Genomic DNA, 24268 nt, shown 5'->3' on the forward strand with positions numbered 1-24268 from the left:
CTCCTCTCGATCAGCCTCTCTCCTGCTCTCGCACCAATACCCGGGCAGCGGTGACTGCAACATGAGTCAGATCTGAAGTGGGTGGGACCGGAGTGCGAGCTCAGACACCGAGGTTATCATCCGGCAAATTTGAAATGCTCAAAGCGAGCCCAGCTCCGGCGTGCCGGGCTCTGCCGAGCCGTGCCAGGCACGGAGACGGGGGTGGGATCCTGCTGCCTCCTGTGCTGCTTTCTTGAGTGACACCATCACCTTCCTCACTCACTTGGAGTTTCAGGGCCCTTGCTGCTGGTTTGCCATGTGCCAAGGTTCCTTCCGTCCCTCCCGGCTCTCTTCTGCAGGCACACACTTGCCTCTTGCAGGGAGCCCTGATGCTGTCACTCATTCCCAATTTTTGGCTTTGCAATTCATAAGAACCCCCTGAGACAAGCACAGCTGAGCCTGGAGGGATATCAGGGGTGGCTCAGGGTGGATGGTGGTGACTCCTGTGTTGAACTGGGGACAGATAAGGACAGAGGTGGGGTGACTGTAAAATGGGTGGAGGGAGCTGGAGCCCAGCCAGCTCTGGGGTGCAGATGTGCTCCTTGTGCAAGGGGACGTGGCAGGAAAAGCCTCCACTGTTTCATCTTTCCCTCAAGCTGCTCTCACCTCTCCTAAAGGGTGTCTCCTTTGCATGCGATAGCAGGGAGGAACCACGAAATGACAAACAGGCAGTGACAGCCTTTCGTGTCTCTCAAATCTTTCATCTGCGGGTCTCAAAGCACTATGCAAATATCAGCTGCTGGGCCAGCTGTGCAAGGAGCTGTTTCCCCTTTTAGCTGTTCCTCCTGAGCAGAGCAGATCCCTGGCTGGCAGCAGAACTCCAGCGAAGCTTGGCCACCCCTGGCTCTGCAGGGCTGGGGAGAGCAGGGAGTCCTGTGAGGGAGCTGCTTCCAAGTTCCCCATGCAAATAGCCAAGAATGGGCTTATTGCAGTCTGCATGTGGCCCTGGGCACACTCCCTGCTGCTCCCCCAATGCCCTGCACTGGGAATGGGGAGCACATCCCAGCCTCCCTCTCTGCCAAATGGGGACACAGCGGCACTGGCACACAGACCAAAATGCCTTTGATCTGTTTATCTCTGCAGACCAAAGCACAAATCTATCTTTAATAAGCTTATGATCTGCTGGAACCAGAGGGTTTTCTTGCTGATCAGCAGCCCTGTGATGTGTCTGGGGTAGCTGAGCTGTGGACTGGCTGCCAGATGCTTCTCTAGTGGCTGGGGTGTGCAGAGCGTGGATGTGGAGGGATCCCTCCTCACAAACAAGAATTAAATCTGCTCAGGAATGTCTGCGTCAGCCCAAGTCTCTGGGGTGTTGATTTATTACAGGGCCCCTTGCTTGGCTCTGCTCTACGAGGGATCTTTCATCAGGAAGTCTCAGGGTGGGAAGGGCCATGGATGGACAAAATTCTCTGGGTTTTGGGGCAGGATTCCCTTTCCAACCCCCTTGCACTAATCCCTCTCAACAAAAGGCCCCTGCTGTCCATGGGGCAGGCTCTGAGTTCAGCATGCTCCATCTTCCCAAAGCCTCTGCAGAAATCTGAGGGTGAATTTTGGGATGCAGTGGCGGAGCAGCTTCAGGTTTGCAGGGGCATCTGGGTCACAGGGAAACCCACCACTTCTGCAATACCTTGAGCACAGGACAGCCTCAAACCCCGACCCTGTGCAATGGCTGTGGGGCTGTGTGGGGTCAAACCCTCCATGTGAGTTCTCTGGAAAGGGTGCGGCCTGCGTGGATTGTGCAAGGAGCGTGGGAAAGCAGCTGGATCTTGAGCTGAAAGAGTGCAGGGGCATTCCTGGTGGCACGGACTGCTGTGCTCTGTGCCTCTGCGCCCTGGGAAGTGGCTGATGTGATACCTGCAGAGCCTGTGGCTGGAAAACATCATTGTTGGCACGCTCTGAAAAGGAAGGAGACACTGGAAACTCCTCAGACCTGGTGGAGAACCTGCCACAGGGCCGCCACAACCAAGCTGGCTGGGCTGCACGGGGCAGGCAGCAACTCAGAAACTCCAAAATTCCCTATGTGGGCTGTGCAGAGCCAAGGAGTGAGTAATGAGTCAGGAAATGGCCAGAGGTCTCTGACATTCTGTGTGTACATGTGGGTAAGCAGCAGTTATTAAAGGCTGCAATGCTGGGAGATGGGAAAGTCCAAGAGAATTCAGGGAAAGTTTGGAACTCCAGGAACGCGAGATTTGGCAAAGACAAGAGCTCCTGAAAAGCCTCAGATGGTGAAGATATGCTTGGAAGGTAGCAGCCAGCTTGGGAAATCACAGGAGGCAGCTTAGCTCTGAGAAGGGCTCAGAGGGGCAGCTCTGTGCTGCTCTCCCCAGCATGAGCTGAGATGGGAAAAGCCAAAGGAGGAGGGGTAAGGGGGGTAGAAAATTTGTAGAAAACATCTCTGGATGCAGAGCAGCTCCTTAGGCAGTGCAGGCTGAGAGGAGTTGGTGATTTGTCCCCTTGGGTTTTAGAGACATTTGTGTGGACTCTGGCAGAAGACTGTGGATTAGGAAATAGACTGGTGCTGAGTTGTTTCCTCTGGAAAAAAATCAAAAGTAAGAAGCCATGGAAAGGTACTGACCCCACCACAGGCTGCTGAACTTCCTGGCTGGCAGGCAGAGGCCAGTAACTTATTCAAATCATCTGAATACTTCGATTTCCAGTGAATTATATACACGATGCAAATAAAGGACAGAGACCTCCTCGATGTACTAAGATACTTTTCTCCTTTTTAAACAAATAATTTCCAGTTAAATCCTATCCTGGACAGAAATCTCTGATATTCCCTGGCAGGGACTGTGTAAGCCACTGTGGGAAATCATTATTACAGGGAAAGGACTTGTTAAACATCTGGGGGTGTGCAAGGAATTTCTCCTGCCTGCAGGCTGGGCAGCTCCCCAGGGTGGTGGGAGACCCTTGATGAGGTGGCTGAGCTCCAGTGCAACATCCTGCTTGCATTTATATTTCTGGCATGCCATAAATCCTGGCTATTCCAGGAATATTTCTGTCCAAAGGCACCTTTCCTGTATGAGATGTGTGTAATGGAAAAGAAAGAGGGTGCTGGGGCCTTTCCCACCCTTTTGTTTTCTGCAGTGCTGATCCCAAGGATGCTTAGCAGGATCCCATCTGCTGTGATAGAGTGTCAGACTATAGGCACAGGCTGTGACATATATATTAAGCTTCTCTGTGTGCAGGGAGAGGATGTTAGAGGTTTATTTCCAGGTTGTCAGTCTGTTTGTGTTGCACAAAGCTCTCCAAGCTCTAATGAGTACTAGAGAGTGCTGCTGGCTCCACACTGCTACAGAGTTCCTTCAGGGAGGTGAAGGCTCATGTTTTCCAGCGTGTCCAGGATCAAGGAGGGTTTTCTTCTCACAGAGGAGAAACAGAACTGTTCCTAGATTAAACCATGCCAGGGAGGAGCAATTTGTGGACACCAGCATTGGGGTTTCATCTCTCTGGTGCACTATAAAGAGAAAAGGATCAGCTGGGGTCTGTGGGAGGAGGTGACAGCCATCCCCTCCCAACCACAAGGCAGGAGGTGAGGTGACCCACCCTGGGTGCACAGGGCTTCCCTTGGAAGGGAGCAACTGGCTCTGGCTCCCAGGAGTGGATCTTTGTGGGCTTTATCACTAATCCTTCTGAATTCTATTGTGTACATCCTTGTTTTCCTGATAAATATCTAATCCTCCTCCAAACACCACTGAGGTTGTGGCCTGGGCAATAACTTGTGGTTAATTTTCTGAGGTAGTGCAGATCTGTTGCTCTGTGTGTGTGGAGGAGGCTGAGCTGTCCAGGAGCAGGGTGGGACAATGGAATGCTCCACACTTTACCCCTCTCAGACCCCTCCCAGCATTCCTGGCCCTCTGTCAGGAAGATCAGCCAATTTTTGAGAGAACGAACTGTTTGGTTCCAGCCTGGGCAGAGTTAAATCTGCTCTGTGTACATAAGGGCCTGTTCTGAGGCTGTTTGGGTGGTTTAGGAGCCCTCAGGGCTGGAAGGTGGCTCCTGCCCTGGCCACTTCACAGGGAAGGATTCCTTGCTGGAGCCCCAGGTTCTTCCAAAGCCTTTCCCTGCAGAGCTGGCAGGAGGCTGTGCTGCTGGGCACGGGGCAGGGATGGAGGGATTAGCAAAACGCTCTCCTGCAGCGGGAGCGCCGTGGGGCTGGCAAGGAGCACGGGGCATGGAGCTGGCTGCAGGCTCTGCCCAGGCAGGCTGCTGGCCACCAGCTGCCACCCTGGGCAGGGACCCTGCTGTGCCCTGACGAGCTGCCAGCACCAGCAGACAGGGCACAGGGGAGCCCTGCAGGCACCGAGGCTGCAGAGGGGCTGGGAAGCCACAGCAGGGCTGAGATGAGGAGCTGGGCACTGGTGGTTGAGAGGTGGGTAGATGGCATGGCACTGGTGTGGCTGAGCAGGTGAGTGCTCAGATGAATGGCTGACCTGTTGCAGACGTGAGGTAGATGAGGAGCTGGGCACTGGTGTGGCTGAGCAGGGCTGAGGTCAGATGAGGAGCTGGGCACTGGTGTGGCTGCACAGCACCAGCAAGGTGTTTGTCTGTGCCACCTCCATCTCCTGTCCCTCTGCTGGTAACTTTGTCAGAACTGGGGCTGTGCTGTGGGATGCTGCAGCTGCAAGTCAGGCATGACAGGGTTAAAGCAGCAGAGGGTCTCTCTGCCCTGAACCACGGTGGGAATGTCCTCTGCTGCAGGTGGGAATTCTCACAGCCCCAGGCTGGATTCCACCTAGCACCAGCCTTCCCCTCTGTCTCCTGAGGACCTGGAGCATCCACCAGGATGAGCAAAGCCAACAGTGCCCATCCTCTTGATGGAGGCTGAAAAGCTCTGAGGGTGAGCAGCACACATGTGGAGGCCTGCAGAACAGATCCTCTGAGAAAAGACTGATGGAATTTTGACAGAGCAGTGTTGTAACCTGCTGACATTTCCAGTTTCACCACAGGGAACGTGAGTAGGAGCTCTGTACCCCTGAGAGAAGCAGCAGCCAGGGGCTTAGAGTGCAAAATCTAAGATTAATTTAGGCTTACTCATCATAAGGATAGTCATGCACTGGAAGGAATTTCCTAAGGAAGTGTAGGTTGGACAAAGTCCTGAAGTCATCAGGTGTTGGAGCCTGGCAGGAGGAATGGCTAGCAGCAGCCTCCCCCATGTCCTTGCATTGCTTTCACATCTCCACAACCTCCTGTACCATGAGCTTCAAGGAGCCATCACTGATCTGCTGTCTAATAATGATCATCTATTAAAAAAAAAAAAATTAAGGCAGGCAGTGAAATGTGCCTGGAGCCTTCCCCTGCAAACCACAAACTGAGGCTTGTGACAGGCACTCGGTGACAGCCATGCTGTGCTCAGGATGAGCTCACCTCTGGACTGGTCCTGCCTTGTGCAGGAGCAGTGAGAGCCAGCATTGTGAGGCAAAAACCACCAAACTCTTTTTTTTTTCACCCCTTACACAGCCTGGAATGAGGCCAAAAGCGTAGGGCAGGAATCTCTCTCCAGATAATTAATTATTACAAAGAGACAATTTGTTAAGCAAGAGAGGCTTTTAATTTGTAAGAGCTCATCTATTCTTATTGTATCTTTTAAACTGAAGGAAGCAGCGCTGATCAAAATAGTCTGGAAATAGAAGATTTTAATTTAGAGGCTGTGTTCAATGTGCTGACAAAAATAGGAAACAGCTCTCTCAGAAGAGCATACTCCCCCCAAAACCTGGCTGGAGTGTGCAGGGTGTGCTCTAGAACTGCTCAGACCATTACAGATATTGTAATGGAATGTTTTAGTGGGATTTAGCTGGACTAGCTGAGGAAAGGCAGGAATGTCTCCACCACTGATTTCTGCCCAGGGCCAATTCCCTGCCCGGAGCTCCCACGGGTGCAGTGTGGGATTTCTGAGGGCAGGCAGAGAATGGGGTTTGAGGGAACCCAAAGTGACCTTTGCAGCCTTGCAGGAGGGTGGGAAGACCCTTTTAGTTTAGGTTATAGAGGGGATGGGACAAGGGATGGGGTAATTTCAAGGGTTCCTGGCCAGGTGGTCGAGCCAAGTCCTAGAGAATCCTGGAGAATGCTGCACTGCCCTTGTCCCAAGCTGTGTGTACCCAAACTGCAAGGCAGGTAGTGAAGGAAATGGAAAAGAGCCACAGTGGGCCTGGGAAAGGCTGTCAGGCTGTCCTCCCACAGGCAGTGACCTCCCAGCTCCGTGCTGGGATGGGATCACCCTGTGTGGGTGAGCTGGGGCTGCTGCAGTGCAGGAGCCTGCCCAGGGAACAGAGAATATTTTCCATTTAGCATCTTCCCATCAGAAAACAAGAATTCTTCAAAGCTGCCAGTCTGTGCCAAGGAGGATACGTTTTGACCAGTCTCCTTATTGCACTTGTTCTTTTGAAGTATCTATGTTTAGAAATCTTTGTGAAGTCTTGCATTGACACTTCTCAAAGGAGAATGGTTCTGTTTTTGCTTTGAAACAACTTATTTAGACATAAGTGCTCATCTGCAGCATAACAAGTAGGTAGGGCTGTAAAAAAAGCAGGAAATGGGAAATGACCCTTTCTATCATTGCTCTGGACACCTTGTCTGCAAAATACATTGAGATTCTCAACTTTTTATCCCAATTCAAGCTGGGAATTACTATCTTTTAAGTTTGTACATGGATGCTGTTTCTTATCCAGTGGAAAAGCTGCATGAAACAGCCAGTAACAACTGGAAATTAAATGCTGTTTTCCTTAAAAGATGAAGAACTCTCCCCAAATGAGGCATTGCTCCCTGAAGGCTGCCGGTCCATCGAGAAGGAACTGGCTATAAGGATTGTATCAGCTGGATGGAGGAGAGGAGCCAGCCTGTGGGCAATTCAGTTGGAAGCAGAATCGACTCTGCCTCAGTTTAGAAAATAATAATCTATAATGAAGTGAAGGCAAAGCAGAAAATGGTTAGAAATTGAGTTAGAGCCGTGGTTGTTGCAGCACTCCCCTGCGGCCCTCCTGGATCCAGCCCACTTCCCATCCATCTCCAAAGCCACCGGGAGGTGCAGGGGGGCAATTCCTGCTGGGAGATGCCAACTTCTTGGAAAGAGGGTGATCAATCCGAAGGTAAATCGCTGCAAATAAACAAAGCAGTGCTGCTGGGCTCTGCAGCAGGAGGCTGGGAGCTCCTTGTGCAGGCTCTGCGTGGCAGCAGTAGATTAGCATAGCTGATTAGGCACGGCGCAGGCTCTGCTCCCTGCTCAGCAGAGCTGCATGTTTTCCTAGAAATGTCTGGAAATCAGATGGTAACATCAGTGCTTCAGTCATGGGCAGGAGAATTAGTCCTTACATGTGTGCTACAGGCAGGCAGGAGCTGAAGGGAACGAGATGTTCCTGAAGTTTTTTGGCTGGCACTGAAACAAGTTGTGAAGCCACAGTGATGCTCCAAGATCTCTGCTTCTGAATCTCCATTTGCCTGGGACATTTCACACCCACGAGTGCTGGGATCCCACTCCTGGTCTGGGGCAGGACCATCCATAAAAATCTGTCCCAGGCTTGGCCCAGAGGCTGCCAAGGCCCTGCCAGCCCAGAGCTGAGCTGAGCTGCCACCAAGCCCATGGACAGGTCCCCGTCCCCCCGCGCTGTTGGGACCGAGTGCCAAGGTGCTCCAGCAAACACTCTGCTGCAGGTGAGGTAGATTAGATCTGCATTCCTCTCATTTATGGAGGAATATATCGATATCTTATCACTTATATCTTATCAGGCTGGCTGCCACCCTTGGAGCAACGGAAAACAGTCTGGTAGCTCCAAATCCTTCTTGGACTTTGCTCTGTGCCTGGCTTGTGGCATGGAGCACCTTCACAGGCTGCAGCTGGGAGAGTGGCATTTTCCCCTCTCCTTAGCTGAGGCGCTGTGTTTTCTGTTCTCCTTTCTCCAGGCTTGGTGAATGTTTCCATGGCAGGTTTCAGTGCCAGGTGTTGAGTGCTGGGGCACAGGAACCAGCTGTACCCATGGTGTGAACTCGCTGCCCTCTGAGTCCATCTGGAGGGATGTGACATTTCCATGTCCATCTCCTCACTCCTGCTATTTTTGTGCCATCTGCACAATGACATGGTGTTACATAGAGGATGCATTAGTTTTGGACCACACTTGGGCTAACTTTAATCTATTCTCCATCTTTTGTACACCAGCTCCATTTCCCCTCTCCTTTTTTTACTCTGATCTATACAGCTAAACCTTCTCTTGTTATTTTTCTTGTCATCCTCTGCAAGAGCCAATTCAGCCTGACCTTTGCCAATTCTCACTATGTCTTGGGCATTTCAAGACATAGGGGCAGGCTGCCTTTTTCCTTTGCAGCACAATCCTTTTGCCCCATCCCTTGCCAGCTCTCTCTCTCTGTCCTTTTAAGTAGTTATTTCCTTGGCCAGCACAAAAGCCCTTTCTGGGCTTGAAAAACACATTCTAAGAGATCAAAGGTGCAAAACCACTGAAGGAGACTTCAAGCCATCTCTGTGTACCAGTCCCCAGACTCACCACCCAGCTGGTTTTGTACTTAGACAGGGATGCATGGCAGAGTCCATCAGGAGGGCAGCCAGCAGCACAGCCCTGGGCTGGCACCAAGGGGCCCAGCAGCTGCACAGAGGTGGGAGAGGGTCCCCAAGATTGGAAAGTCCTTGCCCCTGAGGATTAAGATGAGAAATGGTCCCAGTGGTTTGTTTTTATCCAGAGGTCTTCTATTTCTGGGGGCACCACCCTGTCCTGAGTGATGTTCAGAGTTGCAGTTTGGCAGTTGTTCTGCTCTGGTCCTTCACAAGCTTTGCCCTGACCTGACTTTGAACCTGGGGGGATTGGAAAGAAACCTCACTTGCCCTTTTTTGTGCTGCTTCATTTCCAAGCTGGGAAATTTGATGTGAAAATCAGCTCTGTCAATCTTGCAGGGCAGAAAGAGAGCATGAGAGTTGTGTAGGATTTGGGGCTTGTGGTTCCCAGAAGAATCATTAGGGAAGGATTGGTAACACAAGGCCAAAGGCAGCTGGTCAGAACTGTTTTTTTAATTTGGCCACATGGCCTAAAAAAAAGAAATAAAGGAAAGAGGGAAAAAAATTAAAAAAAGAGAGGGAAATAGAAAGGCCAAAGCTCTTGTCCAAACACCACTGTGGTTTTGGAAAAGCCAGCCTACACAGTTTGTTACGTTCCCTCCTGTCCCTGGTGCCCTGGGGAGAAGCAGGACTGCAGAGCTCCTCCAGTTCTGTCATTCCTCTTTTGGAGGCTAAATCCATCCTCACTTCAAAGGAGAGTTCTGCGGGATAAACTGGATTCCAGCCAGAAAACTTTGCAAGAAGAGCAAACAGCTGCTTCTTTCCTCCTATGTACTGAGGTCCTTCTACAGCTTTGGGCATGGCCAGGGACAATTTTATTTTGGCCTGTATCACCTGTCTTTCTGCCCTGTGTCTCTGCCTTGCCTCTCAGCTTGCCATGCAGCCCTTGTCCTTCAGACTCCAGCTTAAAAACAGCCTCAGGCTGGTGCATGGGACCACCTGCACCCTGAGAAACCTTTCACTGGTGTGATGGAGGAGCTGCTCCTCAGCTGGTCCTCCTGGACCTTCTGTTCCTCCAGCTCTGCAAGGAGAAGTGACGCTCCTTGATGTCGCAGACAACTTTTCATGAAAAATCCTTTCCTTAGGATTCTTCCTCCTGAGAAGCTGAGAGGCTTCAGAAACAAAATGTAAAAATGGTTATCTGCTGCTGTGGAATGCAACAGGTGCATCTGTGATTGGTCTCATGTGGTTGTTTCTAATTAATGGCCAATCACACTCAGCTGGCTCGGATGGAGAGTCCGAGACAGAGCCTTTGTTATCATTCCTTTCTATTCTTAGCTTAGCCAGCCTTCTGATGAAACCTTTTCTTCTATTCTTTTAGTACAGTTTTAATGTAATATATATCATAAAATAATAAATCAAGCCTTCTGTAACATGGAGTCAGATCTCCATCTCTTCCCTCAGCCTGAGACCCCCGTGGACACTGTCCCACCTTGACACCTCTGACCCTGCTGCCTGTGCAGGAGCTCCTGTTGAGCCCCCTTGGTGGGAACTGCTGCCTTTGCCTCCTGCCCCATCCCGGGGCTGCTCTGGCTTGGCACAAGGATGCTGGAGCAGGAATCACCGGAGTGCAGCGGGGTAAGAGGCGTGCTCCATCTGTCTGCGATCAGGAGACACATCCACAGAGGCCAAAGGCTGCTCCAGCAGACAGGAGTCTTTCACTTTCCTGCCAGCACAACTGTTTCTCCAAGGCGTAGCTGTTGCCAGAAATCTGCGGAGTCAAGACCTGCTATTTCTTCACTTCTCAACAAAACAAGCCCCAGTTTGCTTTCTGCTCAGTGGAAAAGCTCTTGTCTCAGAGAATAAAATCAGGCAGAAGGAGAGCACATCCTTGTTTCCTCTCTCATTCACTAATGATAAATTCAGGGAGAGCGGAATTATATTTCAGGATGTGGGAGACGGGTATGTGGCCTGGGCATGCTCTAATCTGCATGGGGAAGACTCATCCATCCTTGCAAGGTGTTTTAAGCACCTTTCCAACCTGATCATCCTTTGGAAGCAGTTGGGCTCATCCTCGCTGGTGCTTTAGGCACTGTGAGCAGCATGCAGAGCTCGCTGCCTTTGCAGCTTAGCAGAATGATCATGCATAAAATCCCCAGGTAATTTACCCTGAGTGGGATCCTGTGATTGTCTGACATCCCTCATAAACTGAAACCAACATAAAAGAAACGAATTCAGAGCTGCTAATTTGGAAACTCATTTGGAATAACTTCTCACCAATGTGGTGACGGTTAGCAGGGAGCCCTGGTGATAAATAATAGTTGCAGAAATCCTGAATTTGCTATAAATTGGCGTGGAGGAGTGGAATTCCCTGTGTGTGGCTCAGCTCAGGGAGATACTCTGTGCTATGCTCAGCTGTAGGTGAAGACAGGGGAAGTTTTGGCTGTGTGAGGTCACAGCAGCAGATGTCCTGACATACATAAACTAGAGGATCATCTGCATCCTCAAATGTCAGCTCTGCTTTGCATCCTTTACTTCTCCTGGGAGCTGCAGGGCTTTACACCCCTGGATTCTCCACCTCCCCTCTCTGCCAAGCACTCGTTCATTTTAGCTGCTTGATGTAATTGTGTATAAACTGGGGAGATCCCAAAGGGGTCATTACTTTTCTGCACAAACTGCTTTCTTTACTCACATTTCACATCTTTACCTGCAGGCGTCCCTGAGTCTGAGCAGTGATTCCTTGCAGGGCAGGGTGTTGGCACAGGGCTGCAGTGCCAGAGCTGGATGGGATGATGTGGTTTGACACCCAAGGTGGTGGGGGATCAGGTTTTCCTTCTGAATACCTCCCATTCCATCCTGGAGCTCACCCTCTCCATCCTCTCAGTGATGTTTGGTCCTGGGAAGGGGAATGTGGCATCTCCCCTCCAAGATGCTCGGGGGGATCAGCAGAAGGGTCATGGATCAGGAGCATCAGCAGCTTCTCCCTCCTGTGAGTTTGAGGCTGACTTGGAAGGGCTGCCAAAATCCACCTCCCAGCACCATGGCCTGGTGTGTAACACCTGTGAGGCTGGAGGGAGTGCAGGGAAATGCTGACACTGAGAGCAAAGCGTGGTTGCAGAATTTCTCTGCTGAACACGACTGTTTTTTGGAAGCCACGAGTTTGAGACGTGGCAGAGATGAAATCAGAGTTTCTTTTCATCACATTTTCTCTTCCAAAAGAACCCCTGCAGCAGCTGCTTGTAGGTGGCTGTGATAGCAGCAGCACCTTTGTGGCGTGCAGTGTTTGCTCATCAAGAGAGCAGCTTGTGCTGGTGATGTTGCAGGTTTTGTGGGGCTGGGTGGCCAAGGCACGGCTTGGAAACACCCTGCAGAGCTGGTGGTCACACAGCTGGGTTCCAGAGGCAGCTCCCATCAGCACTGTCCTGAAAAGCATTGCAGGAGCAATTCTTTGTGGCCACAACCCTGGAAAGATGCATGTTTGTCTTTCAAAACCTTGTGACCACAGCAGTTGGCTGTCACACTCATCCCTGGGGATGAGTCAGGGAAGACAGCTCAGTTCTTCAGGTGCTGATCTGGCACTCAGCCCCAGGAGTTCAGACTTTCTGTTTGGTTTCCTCCTTCAGCAGCACCTCTGACAGACCCATCTGCTGAGATGGTAGAAACCTGCTTATCTGCAAAGGAAATAGTTGTAAAGACTGTGAACTGTGCTAGCTACACCACAAAAACAAGGCAGATTTTCCATCACAGGAATATGGAAGATTTTACCTGACTGTACACGTGCTTGAGAAAGATATATGGGAGTTCAGTGTTCCCTTAAGTATGTTTTGAGTTTCCCAAGTGCTTTCATTTATTGTGGTGCTCTGATTATGTGTTTTGGGCCCTGCTGAAACAATGATTGCTAGCTGTGGTAAGCCCAGAGCTAAGATGCCTCCATATAAATTTCTTCAACATTGAGTGATTGCTGGTTTCTTCCTCCTGCTCCTTCCCAGGAAAAGGCTGTGATTTACAACATACATTTGTATATTTTTAAATGTCCCTTCTGTATGATAAACAGCCTTGAAATATGCTAGTATAAGAGACTCCAGGGAGATTAGCCCTGCTTGAGGCATGCAGCTTTTGGCTGCATGTCCTTTGAAAGGCATGACATGTTTAAGAAACACCTCATGTCAGACAAACTGTTTGCAGGCTGAGGACGTCCAACAGCAGCCAGTGATGAATGTTCGGCACAACTGAAGATGTAAATCTTATTTTAATCCTGTCCAGCTCATGGCCAGCTTGTCCCGAGCTGGGCTCAGGGTTTGTGCTTTGTCTTCTGAGAGCATCTTGTCCCCATCCCCGGGGCGGTGGCTGGCAGCCCCTGGCTGTCTGAAGAGCAAAGGCAGAATGATGCTGTCAACTCAAAATGACTCAGAAACCATAAATCAGAGCAGGAAACCTCCAGCTCAGAGAGATATGGTGATGGAACTCATCTGACCGGGCCATCTCATTCCTGCCCTGAGCAGGGTGGGTTCCCCTTATCTGGGACCTTGGTTTCTATGGGATCAAAACAATCTCAGTGACTGAAACCAGCCTGGCCTTTCTGGACCCTTCTGTTGCTGGCGCTGGGGTTGGAGCGTGGCTCTCCAAGCCAGGAGGCTGATGTCAGGGTTGCTTCGTTCAGCCACGCTGGGTGAGGGCTAATAAACACCACTAAGAGCTTGCTAATGGCTCTAATTAGACTGCAGCTGATGCTTCATAAGTGGTTCTTTCCTCCTCCACCCCTTCCTTGCAGCTATTTCCTGGTGAAGCTTAGGAAGGTGAGGTGGATTAATGCTACTTTAGGAGACAGTCAAGATTCCCAGCTGCAAAATTACATTTTCCTCTTGGCGGTTTTTGGTTTTTTTTGTTGTTTTTTTGGGGGGGGTCTGGCACGGTTTTCTCAGGGCAGCCGTCTGCTCCTGGGCTGAGCTGAGGTGTGGGTGATGCATTTGTCACAGTGTGTTGCTGGGAATATGCCTAATTTGGGAGTTTGGTAGTCCAGAGGTAGAATGAAAATGCAGATTTGATGAGTTCCTTACCCTTGCTGATGGGACCTTTCCTGGCTTTGAGAGGATCAGCAAGTTGCTTTCCAAAACACATGAGGAAGAGAAGTAGTTTTTGTTAAAAAAAAAAGAAAAAGAAAAGGAAGAAAAAGGAAAGCTTTGCTGTAGTTTTCTTTGTGCATTTTGCTTGTTTTTCTCTTTGGTTGTTCGTATTTTTGTTTTTTACCTTGAGTAGTTCCGGCAGGAATAAAGTCTTTAGCTGTCTTGTGAAAAGTGAATTTTTAAACGGCTTTTTTTTTTTTTTTTAAATAAGCCAAGGATCCTGAGCATGAAGCCTGTGCAGAGATGCTGAGCAGAGCAGGTGCTCAGGGGCCCATCAATGTTCACCATTTATTCCCTGGCAATTTCCTACCATGGGGGCTGAGCACAGGAACCCTGGGGTCCCCCTGGGCCAGGTTTGAGGGTCTGTGATGCTCCAGCCCTTGCCTTGGACCCTTTTTCCCCTGTTTTTTCCCCTGGTTTTTTTCCTGGTTTTTTTCCTGTTTTTTTCCCCTGTTTTTTCCCTTTTTTTTTTCGTGTTTCCTGTTTTTCTGTTTTTCCTGTTGTTTTTTCCTTTTTTTCCTGTTTTTTTCCTGTTTTTTTTTCCTGTTTTTTTCCTGTTTTTTCCTTGTTTTTTTTCCTGTTTTTCCCTGGTTTTTTCCTGTTTTTTCCTGTTTTTTTCCTGTTTTTTCCTGTTTCTTTTTCCTGTTTCTTTTTCCTGTTTCTTTTTCCTGTTTCTTTTTCCTGTTTCTTTTTCCTGTTTTTTTTCCTGTTTTTTTTTTCCTGTTTTTTTTTCCTGTTTTTTTTTTTCTTTTTTTTTTTCCTTTTTTTTTTTTTCCTGTTTTTTTTTCCTTTTTTTTTTTTTTTTTTTTTTCCTTTTTTTTTTCTCCCTTTCCCTGTTTTTTTTTCTGTTTTTTTTTTCCTGTTTTTTTTTTCCTGTTTTTTTTTCCTGTTTTTTTTTTCCTGTTTTTTTTTTCCCTGTTTTTTTTTCCTGTTTTTTTTTCCTGTTTTTTTTCTGTTTTTTTTTCCTGTTTTTTTTTCCTGGTTTTTTTCCTGTTTTTTTCCTGTTTTTCCCTGTTTTTTTTTTCCCTGTTTTTTTTTTTTCCTGTTTTTTTTTTTTTCCTGTTTTTTTTTTTTTTCCTGCTTTTTTCCTGGTTTTTTCCAGTTTTTTTTTCCCCGTTTTTTCCCCTGCTTTTTTTCCTGTTTTTTTTCCCTGTTTTTTTTCCTGGTTTTTTTTCCCTGTGTTTTTTCCCCGTTTTTTTCCCCTGTTTTTTCCCTGTTTTTCCCCCTGTTTTTCTCACCCCAGTTCTCTGCTCACAGGCACGAGGTCTCTTGTGTACAGAGCTGGCCTGAGCTGGAGAATTCCTGCAGCAGCGTCATGGAAAACACCACAGCACAGAACGAGGTGGGCTGGGGAGTTTTGCAGAGACTGAGGCAGCAAAGCCACGGGGATCTGCTGTTCCTTGGCTTCAGGATCCTAATTCTGGCTCTCTTCTCCTACACCTTCGATTACAGCTCCTATAAGGCAGCTGAACAACCTGCTGTGCAGCCTTCCTCCACAGGGACTCATGGGCATATTTTGAAAACCTCTTTACTCCAAGCCCCCACAAAAAAAGGAACCAAACATGCTTTGGAATAAGGTACTGGAGCAGATGACTTGGAAATGGCTCTTGCAAAGCTCTGGTGTTGGATGCAGGCATATGTCCCCTGATTCTGTGGACTTGAAAGCAAGTAAGCACAGTGATTGTGGGAGCAGGTCTTCTTTCCTTCTTACAGAGATAAAAGCAAAGGAGCAGGCTGGATTTTTGTGGGAGAGAGAGCTTTTTGAGAAATGCCCTCCTTGAAACCTCTTATGGAAACAAAACAAACATCTACAGCTGGGAAAACGAAAAAGGCTGTCCCTCCCACAGCCTGGGACAGTCACTGCAAAGTTGGGATTTGTTCTGTGTGTTGGGGCATGAGGGGTGTAGTGTCCCTATGGATCCTGCCTGGGGAGGGAAATAGGGAATTGCACAGAAAAAAAGAGCTCCTGAGGGTGGGCCACAGCATTTGCTGCAGTGTTTCTGGTGGGTGCTAAGAGCAGGGGAAGTAGAGGAGGGTAAAATGGTAAAATGAGCATTTGGGGCTCAGTAATAAATTGAGAAAAAGTCTCAACATCTCTCTGGGGTGATTTTAAATGGGCTCTGTGTGTTTGAAGATCCAGGGGGGCTTGCAAAGACAGGGATGTTTGTCCAGCTGGGATAACAGTGCTTTTGGGCAGGGATTCAGTCACATCTAGAGCTAATACAGGATAAAATTCTTTCTGCAGCAGCAGAGCTGTGACCACTGGGGCTACTTCACTTTCTAGAGGAAAGCTAATTGCTCCTTTGGGAATCGGGGCAGAAACATTCCTTGAAATATGACCAAACTCTTGGCACGTTCTCTGCTGGTGACAGCACTGCAGAATGCAGCGGAGATGAGTGCTCCTTATTCCCAGTTTCCCTTCCCAGCCAGGGATTCCCAAGGACTCTTGGATGATGGTGGTTTTTGAGGATGTCAGCGTCAGTAGCAGCTCATTGAATGCTGGCGTCAGTGCCTGGAAGAGATGGGCTCTGTTGGGAAATGCAGCCAGGGTTTTCCTTGTTTCCTGGAAGCTGTGCTGGGAGGATGTGACTCCTGGCTTCTCCAGGAGGTGCAGAGCTCCCTCCCAACCCTCTGCACCCCAAGCCCTGCCTGTGCCAGGGAAATGAGTGTGCAGGTTCTGACTATGGAGTTCAGGCAGCCTCTGCCTGGATTTGGCAGGCAGGGGGACTTTGTGACGTTCGTTTCTTGTCTCTGTGAGTGTGGAGGAGTCTCCAATGTCCTGACCTTGTGCCATGCCTGCTGTGACACTGAGAAGGTGGCTCGTGCTCTGCTAGTCTGGAGCAAAGAACACTTCCCCCTGCATTTCACACCAAAGTGATGGGAGCACGATGAGAGAATTGCTCTGGTGCCTTCAGGTGGAACAAACCCACAAAGCAAATTGAGCAAGTCGAGGCACAAAAAGGCTGAAGGTTTTTAAAGGGAAAAAGGAGCCCTGGGTGTGCTGTGAGCCACGTGCTGACTCCTGAGGGCCTGGGCTTGTGCTGGCAGGAAAGACAAAGCTGCCAGGACCTTGCTTGGTTGTTTTGGGGTTTTTGGAGCCAGGTTCATCTATCCTGAGAAAGCAGAGTGTTGTGTGCTATGGGCCAGATGCTGGTGGCACGAGCTGGGAGGTGAAGGGCTCTTGTATATGACTGGCAATGAAAATCACATTTGAAAGCCTCTGTGGAGCTCTTCAGAAAAAATCAGAGCAATTTAACTTGGCCCCCAATGAGAATGCCACTGACAGGGCCCTGGCCAGCCCTGTGGGGAGGGTGAGTTCTTGAGGGGGACAATTCCCTGTCCCTTGGCAGCACCCTCTGCTCCTCTCCAGCTGCTCTGTGTGCTCCAGGTGCAGCCCTGGGGGCTTCCCCAGGAATTTCTGCAGCTCCTCAGTGCTGCCCCATGTGGGAAGGTGCTGGTGTGGAGGGAGAGGCTCTTCCCCTGAGTGCTCACTGGTGTGCACAGGTGGAATCCTCTCCCACTTCACCCCTGAGCCACTGAGCCCATGTTTCCCTCTCAAGGATCTCCATTCTCTTGCCTCCACAGCTGTTTCTCTCAGATTTTTGCTCCTGCTGCACAGAGGAAAGTGCTGATCTCTGACTGCTGCTCTGTGAGGTTCTGGATGGGCATTTTGGGCCTTTCTGCCTTGATTTTCTGGGACTCTCAGGTTGTCTGCCTTAAGGAAGCTGTCAGAGCTTTAGAAATGGTTCTTTGCCTGATTTCTTGCACAGCACAGTGACAGCAAAGCCTGCTTGCTCCAGCTCCCCCACTCAGCCTTTCAGGAAGGTTTGAGAGCTTTGTCAGGGCATCCTGTTGTGGAGAATTTGGGGTTTTAATTGCACCATCTGTTTTTCCTCTCAGCTAAGGTTTGCTTGAAGGGTCTTGAAATGCAAACAAAGCTGAACAGCACAAATCTGGAGCCATGCACACGAGTAAGGGCTGAGAGAAATGGGTTCAGGATTTTCCCCTTGTTCCACCTTCCTGGATGGAAGCTCATGAAGTGAGAGTGCTCAGAGTGCTGTCTCATTGCAGAGCACATTGAGGAACCCCCTGAAACATTTAGAAACAGAGCAAGGAATGAGAATGGTGCTGTGGTGGAGCTGGAGCACTTTCTAGTACCAGCTCTGGGATGTCCAGGTGTGTTTGGTGTGAAAATGGCACAAAATGTTCCATTTTCTAAATTCTTGGGACATCCTCGAAAAGAAAATCCTGAACATTTTTGGTTGATTCAAAAGAAGTACTGTAGTAAAAGTGGGGTGGTTGTCTTGTTTTCTAACATTATGTATTTTAATCTAGATCTAAACGAAATATTTTATTTTATAGAATTAGTGAAATATATGGCAAAATAACCTTGAAATAGATAACCAATGGGGGAAAAATTTTGGCAACAAATTTCTGAAGAAGAAAATCAGAAATTTCAGGAAAATTCATAAAAATTGGAGCATTTCTGTAGGAAAATCTGTCTCACAGAGCAGCTTTTCCTGTGGAAATCTGCAGAGCTGGGGGAGCTCCTGGGAAGGGGTGTGTGAAGCAGGCAGAGGGATGCTTGAAAGGAGATGCTTTCACTGACATATGTCAGCTGAACTGACACAAACCCCAGCCCTATATTTTGCTCTTTTTGGAGATTTGGGGTAGCTTTGTGTGTGCATCCAGGAGGCTGGAAAGAGGCAGAGAGCTGCAGCAGCCAAGCGCCCTGGGCTGGATGAATTTTCCAACCATTGTTTAAATGTCACTTTGTCAAAATCCTTTTGGACGTTTTGTTTGTAGATCGGCTCCTGCCCTTGCCCAGGAAGGCTGGGAGCCTCCAGAGCTGCTCTCAGCAGGGCCTGGTATTACAGGTGATGTGTGTTTTGCCTGACACCAGCCAAGCCTGACTGATTATTTGGAGGAGAATTGGATGGCAGTGCAGAGAGACTGCTATTAAACTGGACACCTGTGGATCCTTCTCAGTGTGCCTGTGTGCTACAAGCCCACACAGGTCTCCACAGTGTCTAATGCCAGCAGGAGATGTTGGTGTCACACTTTGGACTCGCACAGCATAATTATCATCTCACCCTTTCCTCTTCCCTCAGTGTGATTTGCTGCCAGTGTTGTATTTGCAAAAAGGAGGAGGGAAAAAAGTCATTTTTCCAGTGTACATACAGTAATAGAGATGTTTGTATGGCAGTTGTGAGTGGCGTAATCTTGGTTGTTAGACAGCTTTAAGTGGGATTTGAAACAGGCAAAGATGCCAAAATAAATAGCAACGAGGTAGATGGACTATTAGGCACAGCTTGTTTGAATTGCTCAGTTCAGGAAGAATTTACCTGGTTTGTGATGCACTGGCAGCACTAAATGAAAAGGAAAAAAGGGGTTTTGCCCTGGTGGGTTATGCCACCAAGGAATGAGCCAGCACCACATGTCAAGGGTTGCACCAGACAAAACTTTTGGAGCAGCTGTATCTGCTCAGTGCTTTTTTGGCTGTTGGGCTGGGCTTCACCTGTTCCCCATGGGGAGAAGGTTTGGCACTGTGCTCTGAGCCTGCAGCCCAGCCAGGTGCTCATCTGCCCATCCCTGGAGAAACACGACCCCAAGGCTTGCTCATGACACTTTATCTTTGCTTGGTTATCTTGACGTTTTTCTAGAGCAGGACTTTTGTCCTGATTTTTCAGTCATTTTAATCCACAGCTGGTGGATTGAAATGACAAAATTTGACTGAAAAATTACCCATTCACCCTCCAGCCCCAGCCTGGGCTGCCGCAGCCCCAGGCTCACAGGGCACCTGCTCATTCCAGACTGGTGTTTGGTGCTTGGGTCGCTGGAGCTGAGGTGCCTTTCACACCTGCCAGGCCTGCAGACAATCCATGCCGGCAGCTTTTACCAACAGAATCGCATTTCTCACCTGGAGTCCCAGTGTGAACCCTGGTGAGAGGACATGAGGCCATGGGAGAGGGGCCACAGCAGAGCAGGTGATGCGTGGGAGGACACGTGTCCTGCCAGTGGAGAGCAATATTTTGTATTCCAGCCAAAAGTGGCTCATCTTCGTGCCTCTTCTGGAAACAGAAGCCTCTCTCCTATCTCCAGCAATGACCTCTGCACATGTGACATTCAACAGAGAAAACCATAATTGCATCAACTAATGATTTCCAGAACAAGAGCTTTCCCAAGGCTATGTAGAAACGGCTGGTGTTTGTCAGCACCGGCTACACAAAGAAAACACAAGTATCAGGGCCAGCTGCTTTGCATATTTTTAAGTCAATCTGCTGCTGGTAAAGCTCTAATTGACCAGCCTCTGACTTGGGAGCCCTGGCTGTGTGAGGCAGGTGCCTCTTTACAGCCATTGCTTGCCTCAACTTCCACCAGTCCACTGGAGGGGTTTTCTCTCATACTCTTTTTCATTTCCAATTTTATTTCTGTCCATGTAATTACTTGTTTGCTTAATTCTTAAAGAGAAAAGAAGCAAACTCGAGCAACTTGGCTGAAAAGACAGATGAAGAGCTGCTTGTATGCAGGAGACCATTAGGAATTAATTTCTGACAGTCTTGGCTTGGTGCAGTCCAGACTTCATTAGAGCATTTGCAAAACTCCTCCTGGCAGTCAGGCACGCAGTGGAATAATTTGTATCTCCCTATAGATTTTACTGGGATCTGCCTCTGGGTTTGGCTGGTCTCATTTAGGAATGTTTGTGTTGTTTGCTGCTGCACAGAGGGGACTCTTTGTACTGCCTTTTGCATAACAGAGCTGTGTGTGCATTCAGCAGGGCACACAGGAGCCCACTGGCTGGGCAGGTGGTGTGTCCTTGCCTTGGTTTGTAGGATGGATGGAGAAGCAGGGTCAGAAGATGACAGGACACTGCCTGTGGCCATGAAAGGATCTCATCTTGGTGCTTGTGTCTCCAGCGTAAAGAAAAGGGTTTTGGTCACAGAGGTGAATGGGTGGAGCTGGGCATGCACCCATCCTTACCCAAAACAGGCTCTGCACCTTCCCCCTGGCCAGGCACACCTGCCCTGTGTGTGTGGTGTGGTGCTGCAGCTTCTCAAGGACACTCAGAATCATGTGGAGTTTTCAAATCTTGATCAGCCAAATCACTGAAATGCTGAAACCAGCCTGCAGTGCCTTTGGAGGGGTGGAACTACCTGCAGGAAAACTCCTTCTAGCTTTGCTAAATATAACAGAAAATACCCAGAGCACAATATGTCTCTTGGGATGGAGAGGGTGGACAACTTATCTGATAAGCTGCTGGAAATGTGAGTTTTGGCCTGGGTGCAAGCTGTGGTGTTAACCCCTTCAGGTACCTGTGTGGCACTAGACATGGCATTAGTGTCACTTATGTGCACATAATTATGTGTAGCAACTTCTTTCACATAGTTTGAGGCAGTGAAATGACTATAATTAGGCTGCCATATATGACATAAAGATAAAAAAATCCTCCAAACATGGAACACATTAAGCCAGAACCTTAGAACTAAGGAAAGTTTAAAGAATTTAACATTTTTAAATGTGTTTTATGAAAACCAGAGGCCTGGTAGCAGTGTCCCTTGCCATGTGTGGTGTGACTCTCCCAGGTGCCACAGATGACTCGCAGGGGTGCTGGGGCTCCAGATGTCCCCTCCTGTTGTTCCCTCCCTTTGTGGTGATGCTGCAGCAGCCACACCTCCCTGTGGGGAGCTGGCCCTGCTAAAAAAGTCAAACAACTCTTGCTGAGATTTTTTTTTTTTTGGCAGAGAAAGAAGAAAAGAGGAGCCACCAAGGATCAGGACAGCGCCTGTGGGGCGGCGTGGGAGCCACAAAGGGAAGGAAAGCAGAGGCTCCTGCAGCAGCAGCAGCAGAGCCCAGCTGGCCCCTGTCCCTCCCGTGGAGCTCCACAGGAGCTCTGAGCCACGTGTGGCAGCCAGCCCAGGCTTTGGCAAGGCAGGATGCTGTGCTGGGGTTATTAGCAGGTTCCCATAGCACTGCCCTCCCCAGGCATCCTCCCCTGCCCACGCTGGCCTGCCTGGCACAGGCTGCTGGGCATTCACCAGGAGCTCCGTCCCCATTTCAGCTCCCAGCGCAAACACCAACGTGAATCTTTGAGTAAACAGGCAGGCACTGGAGGGGAGGGAAGGATTAAAAACTCCGAATAATGACTGAAATGTCAGACATTTATTATTAAGTCGGTCCCGATGTTGACAGCTGAACATTCAATATTAAAAGCATCCTTGATCATAAAAGCCAAAGGCAAACCTGATTCTTAAATATCCCAGTTGTTCTTTTATGACCTAGTTTTTGATGTCTTAAGGAGGAAATAAAATTTTGGAAAATATTTACAGACACGGGAAACGCGGGATTTCATCACGGCTGGTGACTCCACGGATCTGCCTGGGGCAAGGACAGCAATTAAAGAGCAGGAGGGCAAACAGGTCTCACATTTCCCTTTGCAGAGGCAGGGCTGGAAGAGCAGGAAGTCACCAAGTCTCAGCGTGAGGCTTAGAGGGGCTCCAGTGGCTTTCAGGATGTTCAAGGAGTGGTTATGAGCGAGGCTGAGGTTTGACAAGCTTTGCCAGGAGCTAGAAAGGTGAAATGATCAGTGTTGTGTTGTGTGGCAGTGAAGCAGAAATGCCAAAGAACTGCTCTGAATAATGCACAGTCTTTGTGGGTCAAAGTCTCCTATAAGAAGGGCTGGTGGAAAAGGCTGGATGGAATTTACCCCAAGCATCGGATTTTGGGTTTGGATTAGGGTAAGAGCAGAAGGCAGCAGTAGGAACAGGGAGAAGGAGAGAACGTCTGACCTACCCGGAGATGGAAGGGAGGGAGAAAACTGTTTACTGAAGATTGAGGCAAAACAGGACAAGTGCGGAGCTCTTGCAATATGTAAAAAGATACTGAAAAAAGGAAGAAAATGTTGAGTTTTTTTCCTCTGTGTCTTTCTTAGTTAGGAGAAGATGTCACGAGCCAAACCAGAAAGACACAGATGTTGGGAAATGGTTTATTGGGGAAGTTGTAGAAATTCCATTACTGGAAGCCTTCGAAAGTGGAAAAACACCTGACACAGCCTTGAGCTCCTTAGGCCCCTTCAAGCTTTATTTTTACTAATTGGTGATATTACCCTGAAGCTAAAGAGATGGCACAGCTGTTGATGGCTTTTTGGAGGGTTCAGCTCCAGAGCTGCAGAGTCAGGCACTGCCAGAACCAGCCCTGAGCTGAGACCACAGCCCTTGGTGGCCGAGTGCTGGGGAGAGGATGGAGGCTGTGAACAGAGAAAGGCACCTCTGGGTGTTTAACTGGGATCCTTGTGCCTTGTGGGAGCACACCAGACACTTCACCAGTTTTCCCGTGGCACAGAGTGATTTTTGTGAGGTTCAGGAGGGGTGGCAGAGTGTGACTGAGATCTGCAGCCCAGCTGACATGGTCCAGATGGGTGTCTGGGGGCCGTTGTCCCCTCTGCACGTGACCCTGCTAGGGCAGATAATTCCTGCCTGGCTCTGCCAAAGGGGATGTGATGCCCCCAAATCCTTGGCCACAAACTTGAACTGTGGAGGGGGTGGCCAGGCCCTCAGATCCCCCAGCAGAACTACCCAAACTACCCAAAATGCCCAGATTTTGGTGCTGGATATGAGGGAGCTGGGAGGATCCGAGGGGATGGCATCAGTTTTGTGGCACTTCACATCTCCACACACCTCTCATGGTCATGGTGCCCTGGGGAGCTGCACAGCTCTGTTCTCTTGATGAAGGACATATTGTGCTGGAATCACAGTGCTTGGCTGGCTGGATCTTTGGGGCTAAACCAGCCATTCCTATGTACTCATTTAAATTTCATTGATTTTTCTAAAGAATTATTTCTCCCTCGATGGTCTAGAAATAAAACCTCTTGCCCTGACTGGCTCAACAACCCCATGATTTCTGTCTATTGACAAGGTGGTTTTCACACTGTCTCAACACAGGCAAGCTATTCTTCAACATGCTCGATCAGAGGAAGAGAAAATTACATTTTATGTGTCTCCTGCTGCTTCCTATTCCATCTCCCTCCCCTCCTGGATTTCCAGAGGCAGGTGTTTGTGCAGGATCTCATCTACAGGCTGCGAGTGAGTTGCTCAGCACCAGGTTTTCACAGGAATGTCTCCTCTCAATGTGGGCAGTGCCCAATTAGGCACATTGCCAGGCTACAAGTTTGCAGTGATATTTTTAATATTCCTCTGAGGCTCCTTTTTGGTCTCTGGCCTTATCTTTGCTGAAGAAAAACAGCTCCTTGTGGTCCTGTCTGATTTGTGGCTGATTTCTCAAGGTGCAGCCAAATGAGTGCAAGGGCAGCGGGGACATGGAGTGGCACCAACCCTTCTGTGCAGAGCACACGTGACAGGCTGGTGACCTGGAGTCCAGGGCTTGCTTGGAGGCTTCTCCAAGCTCAAACCCTTCCATCAGCAGCAGGTGGAAGGTGGTGCAGTGACCCTGCAGCTTTGCTGGGGTACCTGGGGATAAGGTGACAAAGGTGCTGTTTTCCAGTTTCCACTTTGGTGAGGACCTTTCTGGTCATTATATATACAGTCAGGGGTTTGGATGTGGAAGCCTTCCCGGCTTTCAGAATTACAGCTGCACTGTTTCCAGCTGCAACCCT

At 49.1% G+C, this 24268-nt stretch overlaps 1 protein-coding gene and 1 long non-coding RNA gene across 5 annotated transcripts in view; both read left to right on the plus strand.

Moving 5' to 3' along the window:
• The window catches only part of LOC135453652 (serine protease inhibitor Kazal-type 5-like), a 104147-nt gene that overhangs the window by 15511 nt on the left and 64368 nt on the right, over window positions 1-24268 (plus strand). The gene's annotated exons all lie outside the window — the stretch shown is intronic.
• LOC135453653 (uncharacterized) lies at window positions 13263-22797 on the plus strand. 4 transcript variants are annotated; one of them, XR_010441913.1, is made up of 5 exons: window positions 13267-13332; window positions 13871-13918; window positions 14917-15001; window positions 15112-15236; window positions 21402-22797. It is a non-coding gene; the product is annotated as an uncharacterized LOC135453653 (long non-coding RNA). The 4 variants fall into 4 exon arrangements; XR_010441915.1 differs by having other exon boundaries at window positions 13277-13332; window positions 13871-14020; XR_010441914.1 differs by having other exon boundaries at window positions 13329-13488.

The sequence above is a fragment of the Zonotrichia leucophrys genome, chromosome 13 (genome assembly GCF_028769735.1).
Source record: "Zonotrichia leucophrys gambelii isolate GWCS_2022_RI chromosome 13, RI_Zleu_2.0, whole genome shotgun sequence".
Lineage (NCBI taxonomy): Eukaryota > Metazoa > Chordata > Aves > Passeriformes > Passerellidae > Zonotrichia > Zonotrichia leucophrys.